We start from the raw sequence: 9,840 nt of genomic DNA on the forward strand, positions 1-9,840 counted from the left end.
AATGCTTGATTAGATTGGTTGTATTAAAAGTTCTTACAGCTTTACCACCATACTTGACTTTACTGTGGCATATGTTGCACTCTACCTCTTTGTCTTTGTCCTCCTTTAAGGTTAAATAATCCCACACAACTGACATTTTTACAGATAACTTCAAATTTACATGGCCATCTTAATGGTTAGGAGATGCCACTGAGCTAAACTGGGGAGATGCTATGATGTGCTGAAGGTGTGTGGAAAATGCGGACCGGATTTTACTCTCACTGGCGAAAACACAGCAAAAACTGGAATGGATTATCTAAATGGAAGTGCTGGAAAACCCGGATCAGACTTAAAAAAAAAAAACTGGATCGGGAGTCTGGATCGGCATTTTCTCGTGCCTGCCGATCCAATACCGATACGCATTTTTTGCAAATATTGGCGGCCGATCCAATCCAAATATTGGATCGGGACAAGCCTAGTATGTACTATATATATATATATATATATATATATATATATATATATATATATATACTCGCCGGCCACTTTCTTAGGTACACCTCGCTAGTACCCCCTTTTGCCTTCAGAACTGCCTTAATACTTCAGGGTATCAATTCAACAAGCTACTGGAAACATTCCTCAGAGAGTCTGGTCCATATTGACGTGATTGCATCATGCAGTTGCTGCAGATTTGTCAGCTGCACATCCATGATGTGAATCTCCCATTCCACAACATCACAAAGGTGCTCTATTGCATTGAGATCTGGTGACTGTGGAGACCATTGGAGCACAGTGAACTCATCGTCGTGTTCAAGAAATCTGTCTGAGAGATGATTTGCGCTTTATGACATGGTGCGTTATCCTGCTGGAAGTAGCCATCAGAAGATGGATACACTAAAGGGATGGACATGGTCAGCAACAATACTCCGGTAGGCTGTGGCATTGACAGGATGTTCAGTTGGTACTAATGGGCCCAAGGTGTGCCAGGAAAATATCCCCCACACCATTGCACCACCACCACTAGCCTGAACTATTGGTACAAGGCGGGACGGATCCATGCTTTAATGTTGTTGACGCCAAATTCTGACCCTGCCCATGTTGCAGCAGAAATCGAGACTCATCAGACCAGGCAACGTTTTTCCAATCTTCTATTGTCCAATTTTGGTGAGCCTGTGTGAATTGTAGCCTCAGTTTCCTGTAGTGGGGTGGCACCCGGTGTGGTCTGCTGTAGCCCATCTGCCTCAAGGTTAGACATGTTGTGCGTTCAGAGATGCTCTTCTGTATGCCATGGTTGTAACAACTTGTTATTTGAGTTATTGTTGCTGTTATTTGAGTTACTGTTGCTGTTCTATCGGCTCAAACCAGTCTAGCCATTCTCCACTGATCTCTGGCTTCAACAAGGCATTTGCGCTCACTGAACTGCCACACATTGGATATTTTCTTTTTTGGACCATTCTCTGTAAACCCTAGTGAAAAGGTTTTTGTTTCTCAGTAGAAAGCACCTTTCTTGTGTTCAGCAATGAGCGGAGGGTCAAGGAGGATCACCAAGTATTAATTCTTCAGTTTGATAGTAACACCCTGCAGAGAAGTGTGTGGCGGAGAGCTCTCGGAACAAATGAGGAACAAACTCCTCTTAAAGAAGAGAGGTTTATTCACACAGGCATGCTGTACCCAAATGTTCAAAGATGAGAGGCCGCTCCCCTCATTTATACATACACAGACCAGCCCTGTGCGTACAAGCAACAGGGTGGGCTCAATCAGGTGATATATTCTACCATATATGGAAACAAATGCATTCTTCTCAGAAGCCTGTGTGAAGATGAAACGTGATTCATACGTGTACATCAAACGCAGCACCTTGAGGGGAAATGATAAGCCGCTTCTGGTACACACACTCAGAACGTACCGGAGGAGGGGGAGAGGTGTGAAAAGGGGGAGAGAGGTGTGATAAGAAGGGAGAGTTGTCAAAAGGGTGTCAGGGGTCACAGAGAGAGCATTAGGGGACACAATGTTCAGAGTTACAGCAAACAGAAGAAGATAAAATATTCCTTCACCTAGAGATGATTTTGCGTAAAAATCCCAGTAGATCAGCAGTTGCTGAAATACTCAGACCAGCCTGTCTGGCACCATCAACTATGCTAAGTTCAAAGTGACTCAAATTGGCTTTCTTCCCCATTCTGATGCTCTATTTGAACTGCAGCAGGACACCTTGGCCATGTCTACATGCCTAAATGCATAGAGTTGCTGGCATGTGATTTGGCTGATTCGACATTTGCGTTAATGAGCAGTTGGACAGATTTAACTAATAATGTGTGTGTATATAATATATAAAAATGTGTGTGTTTGTGTGTGTGTGTCCCCTCACTATGTCAATCTATAGGTACTTTGTGTGTGAGCCCTTGGAAGAGGCGGCATTTCAAATCGGCTCAAGACTCAAATGTGTCTGGATCATCCAGCACATTTCAAGAATTCAAGAGGAGATATGAACAGATAAAGCAAAGATGTACTTGAGCATTTGTTTAAATAAATGAAAGCAAGATGTTATTGAAGCAAAAAAAAAAAACCAACAAACTTGTTCAGCAATTCTTTTAGCACAGATCAGTTTCAAATAACTGATATGTTAAATGCAGTCTGTTAAATGTTTCAGTTTATGCAGTAAAAGATGGTCATTAATACTGCTTTAAAAGGTGTAATAATTATTATAATATACTTAATAATTTAAACTGTACAGTTGTTTTAAATTCACTTAGAGTACCCCAGGTGCTTTTATGTCTTGTGATTTGTTGAAGTACAGTTTCTTTTAAGTTTAGGTTTTTGGTTTTGTTTTTCTACTGAATAAAAATGGCTGCTGCATTTGTTCTGAATGAAGTGAAAGTGTTAACTGCTCAGGACTTTGAACTGGCACATGCTTTACTCGAAAGACAACTGAGGCAGAACTTAATTCTCAGAAGTTGTAAACATCAGGTCTAAGAGAAAATGTACAGACTAGGATTCAGGGGAATATGGAACCAATTTATTATTCAAGAGCAAAAATATTAGATTTTACATAGGTTTTGGAATATTTCTTTAAACACACATCTATACATTTGAGATGGAGCAAAACCATTTTAAGACATTTCATAAAAACTTATTTAAATATTTTGTGGTTTAATTTATGCAATATCAATTCAAACATAATGGAAATGCCCGGAAAGAGTTCTGAAGCTCTAAAGAAGTTCTAAAGTTCTAAAGAAGACACAGTTAAACATGGAACAAAGACACAGCTTAAAACCATTTAAGAATAAAAAAAAAATGTATGATTGGTATTTTTTTTGAATTGTATTGAAAAGGAGGGTACAGTCGAGACAGTCTGCACAAGATAAGCAGGGAAGAAAAACAAAACATTCTAGCTGAGGGGCAGCCACCTAGATAATAGAATGATCAGAATGTTCAAATTAAATCATTAATTCCCTTACAGGTTCCACATCACACAAAATCATTTTGATTTGCCTTGTGAATATTAAAAAGTATTTGTTTTTTCTTTGCAGTCAACATTTAGCTTGCCACACATCAGGTGAATTGATGCGTCCTCATTCAAGGACCAGTCCTGTTCTTGTAGGGATGGAAGCATGTCTGGATAATTTTATCTGGTCATCAAACTGATAATTTCAGTGCTGAGTCTGTGTAGGAATGATAATGGATTTTTGAAAACTTCTTGGGACCTACTTGGTATGGCTTAGGTTTTTCCAAGTTGCATTTGAGGTGGCCATTTTATAAAACTTATTAAACAATCCCAATGAACTGTTATAACCCCCTAAGTCATTTTACCAAAAATAATAAATGTGGGAGATGTGGACCTGAAGAGTAGAATCAGTAGGAGTGGGTCATGGCAGTCAATGGTTATTTCAAAATCAGCTTTATGCAGTGTAGTGCACTCTGCAAAGACATAAAGGATTAAATGTATTATTAATAATATTAAAGACCCATGTTTTCATAGTTTTATATATTCCTTTGTTTATTCAATCTGTTACGTACCCCGTCTAGGTGGGGACTAGTAACAGATAAAATGAAAGTGATGGACCGGTATACGATGAACTGTGACTGCCGAATGCCAAAAACACCCACAGAGACAGCCCAAATTGAATAGTTGAAAGATGTTTTATGTAGTATGTAAATATATAGGATGTAGATAGAATGACGGTAGTAATAACACCAGGTATACTTCAGGGTGACCCTCACTGAAAATGAAAACGAACAAAAGAAACCCACACTATCTTACACAGGAAATATTAACTAACCTTTTTCCAAACAAAATGGGAAACAAAGAACACAATGTCTTTCTTAACTCCCTGATTAGCCAAACACAGAACAAACCCTTAAACAAGAAACAAAACGGCCAGTCACCCTTACTACTGGTGCAACAACTATATATATATACAAATGTAGACTAACAGTATCACAACCAAAACAAACTGAAATCGTAGTCAGTCATATGAAGTAGGAAGTAACCATCAATCGAATGATCAAATACACAAAACCGAGGCCTGCTTCGTTCATGTCCACTTCCACCTTTTATGCCTCTCTTCCACCTCTCTCCATCGTCATGTTAAGCCGCATCAGGTGTGGAAGGCCAAGAACGGACGGCCCCTGTAAACAGACTTAAAGGGGCAGACTCACAATAGATACAGGCAAAGCAGACATTATGACATAATTCACAATACACAATATGACGGATGTCATAACAAATCACACAAATCAAATGTACCACTTTTCCACAGAGCATACAAAGAAGGCTTCACATATTCCCCAGCAATTTTAAAGTTGATTCTGTACCTCACAGTCCTTACACAGTGAGGAAAATATGTATCCCTTCGGTTTTGTTGACCTCACGTTTTTTACTTTAGTGTTTCCGGTCTAAAAAGACCGGTCTGTTTTAACACAAAAAAATTTTTCAGATCAGAGTGGGCCTTGCAAACATAGGCATAACGTGTGTGTGTCTGTGTCTGTAGGTGTCTGTGTGTGTACGTGTGTGTGTAGGTGTGTGTGTGTGTGTGTGAGTGAGTGTGTGTGTGTGTGTGTGTGTCTGTGTGTCTGTGTGTCTGTGTGTGCACGCGCGCATGTGAATTCATGCACATGAGTGGCATGTCACACTCAGATCAGAGTGGGCCTTGCAAACATAGGCATAACATAGGCCGCGAGAGGCCAATCATAAATGAAACAAATATCTATGTCGTGCGTGCAATACAACTGTGACGCTTTTATTTTGAAAGCGCTACGTTTGTGTTAATTCCGTGTGGACATACCTGCGTGTGTGTGTGAGCTGTGCGACAAGGTAAGGCTGAATTTATACTTTCGGGAGTGAACGTTGCACCTCGCGCGAACCTCCGCAAACGGCGGAAAATTTACGTGACGAATTTTAATTGTGCATTGTGTTCCAGGTTTGAAAAGTGCTGGAATTTAGGCTAAAGTACTTGAAAATGCTTGAATATGTAACTGTTTTTCGATTCACAACAAATAGCTGACTGAACAGGAGGGTATTCCAGAAAGCGGGTAAATAAACTCAAGAGTTAACGAAAGCTCAGGTTTTCCGTTCCAGAAACAGAGCTTAAGAGAGAACCTGAGTCAGCTGGGAAATATTGAAATGGACCTTGAAAGTGCCGTAGAAGTGCTTTAAAGCTAGGTTTAAGCCTGGTTTATACTTGACGCGTGCGAGGGTCCGCGCGGCGAAAATGACGTAATTACGGTGGCCTCGCGCGCTGTCGATTCGCGAGGTCGTGCACCTCTCGAATTTTGTAACTTCGCGCGCGCCGCGCTTCAGCGCAATGAACAAAGTCATGTTTGCAGGGTTCATACACCTTTACAAGGTGGAATATACGTCACTTTCAAGGTCCATTTCAATATTTCCCAGCACGTTAAACTTAATTAAGTTAAATATTTATACATATATTCGAAATGATCCGAAATAATTCACTTTTTTATCACATTATTTAATTATTGTTTATTTTCAAAACGCCCAATCTGTCTTCACGTTCTCTCATGTTTCGTCCTGGAATTACAAGAGGCTCGTGTTTGTTAACGTAATACAAGAAAACTGTTCATTCAGATGGCTATTTAGCCAAGTATTTAGCCTAAATTCCAGCACTTTTCAAATCTGAAACAAAAAGCAACATTAAAATTGGTCAGGTAAATGTTCCTTCCCCTGTTTTTGAGGGGTGTTTCTTTATACCAACACATCGTTTCAGAGAACACTGCACAGAATGTGACGCGGAAATTATAAACGCCTCCGCCGTTCACGGAAGTTTGCGTGAGGTGGGCGGAGCCACTGTGATGACGTCATTATTGTTTGTGTGGCCCTCTGACACAATTCAGGTTTCTCATGTGGCCCCTTGTAAAAATTAATTGCCCACCCCTGGCATAAGGCCTTGCAGCAATCAGATGTAAAACACAATATTTATGAGTGGTTTAAGTTGTAAATCGGTCAGATTTGACCCGAACACGACAGGAGGGGTATTTGAACACCATGTGACTTTGCAAGTTCTCCCACTTAGAAATCATGCAGGAGTCTGAAATTTTCATCTTTGATGCATGTCCACTGAGAGACATAAGCTAAAGAAAAATCTGAAAATCACAGTGTCTGATTTTTTAAATATTTTTTTGTGTGTTACTACTGCAAATAAGAATTTGAACACCTGCCTATCAGGCCAGAACTACATGGGAGGAGCTGGTCAATGACCTCAAAAGGAGCCGGCACCACTATTTCTGAGGTTATTGTGAGTAATACACTAAGACATCATCGTTTATAGTCATGCGTGGCACGGAAGGTTACCCTGCTTAAAGCAGTACACGTCCAGGCCCATATTACGTTTGCCCACGACCATTTGGATGATCCAGAGTCATGGGAGAAGGTTCTGTGGTCAGATGAGACCACTGTATTAAGGAGAGGATGTATTACATTTACGGCATTTGGCAGACGCCCTTTTCCAGAGCAACTTACATTTTTATCTCATTTTTATACAAGTGAGCAATTGAGAGTTAAGGGCCTTGCTCAGGAGCACCTCAGTCATGGCCTCAGGTCTGGGGATCAAACCCACGACCATCCAGTCACAAGACCAGTTCCCTGACCGCCAGGCCATGACTGCCCTGGATATATTGTAACATCCATGTACTGTGGAATTTTGGGGAACAACCTCCTTGCCTCAGTTACAGGCATGAAAATCTGTCACCTTTCGGCGAAATTCGCCGTTTTGAAGTTGAAAAGGGTGACCTACGTGAATCGTGTAGATCCGATGAGTTTTTTGTTTTGTTTTTTTTTTGGGGGGGGGGGGGGGGGGGTCGGGAGATTATATGCATATATTTTAATTATCACATTGACTTAATAAGCAAACAGAGCACTTCCGAAATCGGCAATTTCAATGACACAGTGGCCAGCAGTTTCCGCCCAGAACCATCATAGAGGCCAAATAGCGTTTCAATCATACGAACGTTCTTCATTCATGTTATTCATTTACTGCTAAGCGGGACGAGAAGCAGGACCTAGTGCTACACCGCGGACAAGTCAGAAGAGCGAACATTTACCACTACATTTACCAGATCGTACATTTACTACTACATTTACTAGATCGTACATTTACCACTACATTTACCAGATCGTACATTTACCACTACATTTACCAGATCGTACATTTCCCAGTGGATTTAATTGGGTTATTAATGGTTTCAATCGTTTTCATATTTTGCGGTAAAACAAAGTTACTGCCGTTCGCTACAGCGTTGAATACTGTCAGAGCCACAAGCTCTTGTGATAAATAGGTAGATAGATAGAACTCTATTCGCGTCAACCCCGTGTAGTTAACGGTGACATAAAATAAGAAACGAGATTTTTTTTCTAGTGTCTGTAGTTGTAACTAACTGGTGAATCCAGGGACGTGTGAGGATAACATTCGCGCCAGGGCTGAAAAGGTTGAAGATGAAGTTGTAAACGCTTGTCGTTTGAGTCTACCCTGTGCTTTAGCCCATGTTAGAAAATAAAAACACGTGAACCCTGATATTTTTACACTCATTTTCACTGCTGATCTATTTATTGGTTCATTAAGACGTAATGGTTTTGACTGAGCCATCTGGAATGGCGAAAGCGGCCTCTCGCGTTTAAGGATCTGGCTTCATACATTGAATCCATTGACAAGACAGTCAAAAAAAATTTTTTTAATGGATTTTACTATATTTTATGGAGCCCGTAAGGTGACATCATGTAAAAAAATAATAACGCGTGGCCACAACTTATTAACGCGTGGGAACGAGATACTAATGTTGCCTTTCACACGCGGCAACAAAGTTTATTTTTTCACAGCAAAGCAAGCAGATCCCAGGGATGTTCGCGAACTGACTGCCCAAGGAAGGTAAACCTGGCTTTATATAAAGTAATACTTAATTATCTTGTTCGCACGCGTTAATTATCTCGTTCGCACGCGTTAGTAAGTCGTGGCCACACGTTATTATATTTTTTACATGATGTCACCTTACGGGCTCCGTAATATTTGGCATCACCTGTGCTGTATACACCAGCAGCCACACCGCCCCCGTCGCCGTATACCCATGACGTCACATGTCAACGCCCCGTCGCCGTATCCCCATGACGTCACATGCCCCGCCCCCCGGGCTTCTCACCTTTTTAACCCCTGACCCATTTTCATGCCTGCAGTTAGAGCATTGAAGATTGGTTATGGCTGGGTCTTTCATCATGACCCATCAATGACCCAAAGCACACAGCCAAGATAACCAAGGAGTGGCTCCGTGAGAAGCATATCAAGACTCTGGAGACACCTAGCCAGTCTGCAGATCTAAACCCTATAGACCAGGGGTAATCAATTAAATCTTTCCGCGGTCCATTTTTGGCAGATAGCTCAGACCTTAGGTCCGGGTCCGCGGTGGCGAACGAAAGAAAGTTGTTGAGAGGGGGGGGGGGGGGATGTGGCGAACGAAAGTTGTTGAGCGGGGGGGGGGGGGGGGGGGGGGGGCGAACGTAACACTCAAATGGGTGGTGAACGTAACACTCGTCTGAAAATAAATTCTCCGGTTTAAAATAGTCTCCCGTTAAAATTTTTTTGGCATTTGGGTCCGTATCCAGTTAATCAGGAATGTGATTGGGTCCGGACAGGACGGCGTTCGGGTCCGGATCCGGACCGCGGTCCGCCATTTGGTGATACCTGCTATAGACAATCTTTGGAGGGAGCTCAAAGGCTACTGTACCAAATATTAACACAGATTTTCACAGGTGTTTAAATACGTATTTGAAGCAGTAACACACAAACTATTTTAAAAATCATACGTGATTTCTAATAATTTTTTTATTATGTAGGGTTAGGATGATAATTAAGATGAAAATGTTTGCTTTATATATAGTGAATCCCAGGAAGGCGACTGGCCCCGATGGCTTACCTGGAAAGGTGCTAAAAGCGTGTGCCGACCAACTGGTCCTCACCTGCATATTCAACATGTCCCTGTCACAGGCCATCATTCCACCTTGCCTCAAGTCCTCCGTCATCATACCAGTCCTGAAAAAGTCCGTGGTGGAGAGCAAAATGACTACAGGCCTTTTGCACTTACACCAGTAGTCATGAAGTGGTCTCTAAACACCTGAGAGTCTGTCTACCTCCCAACCTGGAACCCCATCAGTTTGCCTATAAGGCAAACCGCTCCACAGAGGATGCCATAAACATCATGCTCCACACCGCATTGAGCATAGGGGGAGCTACGTGAGAATGCTCTTCCTAGACTTCAGCTCAGCATTTAACCACATCATCCCGAAGATTCTGGTCCAGAAACTCACGGCTCTGGGTATCTCCACCCCCATCTGCCAGTGGATACAGAATTTTCTCACAGACC

The 9,840-nt window shown here is 41.7% G+C and overlaps 1 long non-coding RNA gene across 1 annotated transcript in view; it reads left to right on the forward strand.

Moving 5' to 3' along the window:
- LOC143515225 (uncharacterized) overlaps window positions 1-2,843 on the forward strand; it is a 28,999-nt gene extending 26,156 nt beyond the window's left edge. The window contains exon 4 of the long non-coding RNA XR_013131063.1: window positions 2,360-2,843. This is a non-coding gene — a long non-coding RNA (uncharacterized LOC143515225). The remainder of the gene's footprint in view (window positions 1-2,359) is intronic.
- Window positions 2,844-9,840: the final 6,997 nt, after the last annotated feature.

This window comes from Brachyhypopomus gauderio, chromosome 5, assembly GCF_052324685.1.
Source record: "Brachyhypopomus gauderio isolate BG-103 chromosome 5, BGAUD_0.2, whole genome shotgun sequence".
Lineage (NCBI taxonomy): Eukaryota > Metazoa > Chordata > Actinopteri > Gymnotiformes > Hypopomidae > Brachyhypopomus > Brachyhypopomus gauderio.